Below are 3,111 nucleotides of genomic sequence, written 5' to 3'. Positions count from 1 at the left end.
TTATGCTAATTCTTTTATTTGATGTTCACTCAGTAGTTGTTTGTCTGCTGAATTTAAATTTTACCAGGACAAAAGAGTTATGTTCATAAGACATCTATGGTTTTATGTTTAAAAACAATGCACACCAAAACAACAACCCTATCTAACATTTATGTACGTGCTTATGACATAGATGGACACTCCCATAAAGCTTAATGTTCTTCTTTTTACTCTAAATGTATCAAAGGCTTTCTAAGGGCATCACAGGTTTCTCCTTGATCTTTTAAATTCTCTTGTCAACTTCACTCTATTAGGGTCTGGTGTTTGGGTCTTTTGTGCCTCATTTACCAACCAATGTTCTCATTTTGAATGCATCAGCAATTAATTAGAGAAGTCAAGTTATTTAACCTCTTTGATTTCTGGTCTCCTCATCTCTTAAATGAACTTACTAATAACTTTCAGCCCCGCATAATGAAAATATAACATAAGTAACTTTAATAAAGTATCCACCACCATTGCAATTATAAATGCTTGCTATTTCATTATAATTTCCAACAAAAAGTTATTAACTGTATATTCCATTAAGGCAAATAAGACCCAGGTCATGACACCAATGGGTTTTAGTTTTCTATAAGAATTAAGGAGCATTTATATAATTATTGCTACACAACATGCACATGCACACAATTATAAAAAATAAGGTTGCCTTAGAAGCAATGATTATGAAAGGGAAGATGTTGACCTACATTTGGTTTAGAGAAGTCTTCTGAAAATGTGATGAATAACAAAAAAAATTGCAAAAGGACAGCTAAAACTATGAACTAATTTCTCATTTTCACATTATTATTATTATTTTTTTCTTTTTCATTATAGTGAAGTAAAATAAGCTTATTGTGGAATAATAAGAGTGAATGAGAAAGGTAGATAAAAATATGTATGAGCTCAAGATAGACCAGAGGTTTCTCCAGAATAAAGAGAGTTCAAAGTAGCATTTTGGGGAAGTTTAAGTGTGGATCTTTTCAGAAACCACTTATGTAGGAATTAATAGTTTGTTTGTTTGTTTGTTCCTTCCTGAAGAAAATCATTGAATTTCTGGTGTGCCATTCTAGATTTGCTACCATAGCTTTTTTCCTTCTATTCCTGTTGCCTATTCTCTGAGATAAGCATATGTTCTTGGCATAGATTTGTGCATCTCAGTGGCTCTTGAGAAGGGCCCTTTGTGTTATAGGTCTTCTGGATGATTTCAGTTTTAAACTCAGTGTTCCCCAACATACTAGGTGCTCCCACATTTTCTGTTTGCAACATTTTTCCCCTGAAAATGTTAACCTCTTAAATCTTTAAGAGATGCATGAGTGGGGCCTGAGTGATAGCACAGCAGTAGGGCATTTGTCTTGTACTTGGCCAACCCATGACCGACCTGAGTTCTATCCTGGCATAACCATGTGATGATCTCCAGAGCCTGCCAAGATTGATTTTTGAGCACAGAGCCAAGAGTAGCCCTGAATGTGATCAGGTATGCCCCCCGAGAGAGAGAGATGCATGAGTAAAGTTCCATCTTCCATAGTTTGTGCTGAAGAAAGGTTGTCAATCTGGGCTATGTAACAAGTGTTAAATGTTATTCAAATTTAGCTTAATGGGGCCAGACAATGCTTTATTAGATTTCAGAAGTGTCAGTATTAGAATTTTCTTTCTTTCTTTCTTTCTTTCTTTCTTTCTTTCTTTCTTTCTTTCTTTCTTTCTTTCTTTCTTTCTTTCTTTCTTTCTTTCTTTCTTTCTTTCTTTCTTTCTTTCTTTCTTTCTTCTTTCTTTCTTTCTTTCTTTCTTCTTCTTTTCTTCTTTCTTCTTTTTTCTTTCTTTCTTTCTTTCTTTCTTTCTTCTTTCTTTCTTTCTTTTCTTTCTTTCTTTCTTTCTTTCTTTCTTTCTTTCTTTTCTTTCTTTCTTTCTTTCTTTCTTTCTTTCTTTCTTTCTTCTTTCTTTCTTTCTTTCTTTCTTTCTTTTTCTTTCTTTCTTTCTTCTTTCTTTCTTTCTTTCTTTCTTTCTTTCTTTCTTCTTCTTTCTTTTTTCTTTCTTTCTTTCTTTCTTTCTTTCTTTCTTTCTTTCTTTCTTCTTTTTTCTTTCTTTCTTTCTTTCTTCCTTATTTCTTTCTTCCTTCCTCCCTCCCTTTCTTTCTTCCCTTCCTCCTTCCTCCCTCCCTCCCTTCCATTCTTCCTTCCCTCCTCCCTCCCTCCTTTCTTCCTTCCTCCCTCCCTCCCTTCCTCTCTCCCTCCCTCCCTCCCTCCCTCCCTCCCTCCTTCCTTCTTCCTTCCTTCCTTCCTTCCTTCCTTCCTTCCTTCCTTCCTTCCTTCCTTCCTTCCTTCCTTTTTTTCTCTCTTCCTCCATATCTAGTGTTGCTCAGGTGTTATTTCTTGTTCTGTATTCAAGAATCACTATTTTTAGCAGTGCTTACAGCACCATGTAGGATTGTGAGATTGAACCTCGATTGATCACATGCAAAGCCAATACCTTATCTGCTTTATTTTCTTCCCAGCTCAGCAATGGTCTTCTAAACTCTATATTCTTTTTTTATATCAAAATCAGCTTGATTCATGATGTCTACACAAACACATTAACTTGGGTCTATTTTGGAGAAACAGACTGTCAGAAAGTCATCGTGGCATCTTTTATTTAGAGTGACATTGATATATACAGACGCAAATCAATCCTAACTGATTTATTTTTGGAACAGATTGCCATGTCAGAGTATAGGTTCATCCCTGAGAAGCCTCCCTAAGAATCTTAAATACAACAAAATTCCTTTCAGTAAATCAACATTAAAAGTAGTAGTTATTTGGGATAAATAAGAAAATTTCTTTGCTTAGAGCATTACTAGCTTGAAAGTTTTTGTTTTTATTTTCTTTTAGTTTACACCCAGTGCTTACTCCTATCACCATGCTTAGAAATCACTCCTTATGATGTTGTGGAGAACATAAAGGGTACTAGGAATGAACCCAGGTATATAAAACAAGCATATATAGTCCAACTTCCTGCCTGCTGACCAACTCTCTGGAACCCTACAATGTTAAAATTTTGAAGATTAACAATGAAAAACAACTAAAGCAAAGATTATACCTCCTGATGTGGCTACTTGGAACT

The sequence above is a fragment of the Suncus etruscus genome, chromosome 10 (genome assembly GCF_024139225.1).
Source record: "Suncus etruscus isolate mSunEtr1 chromosome 10, mSunEtr1.pri.cur, whole genome shotgun sequence".
Lineage (NCBI taxonomy): Eukaryota > Metazoa > Chordata > Mammalia > Eulipotyphla > Soricidae > Suncus > Suncus etruscus.
The sequence above is the reverse complement of the archived record's forward strand: the minus strand, read 5'-3'. Positions refer to the sequence as shown.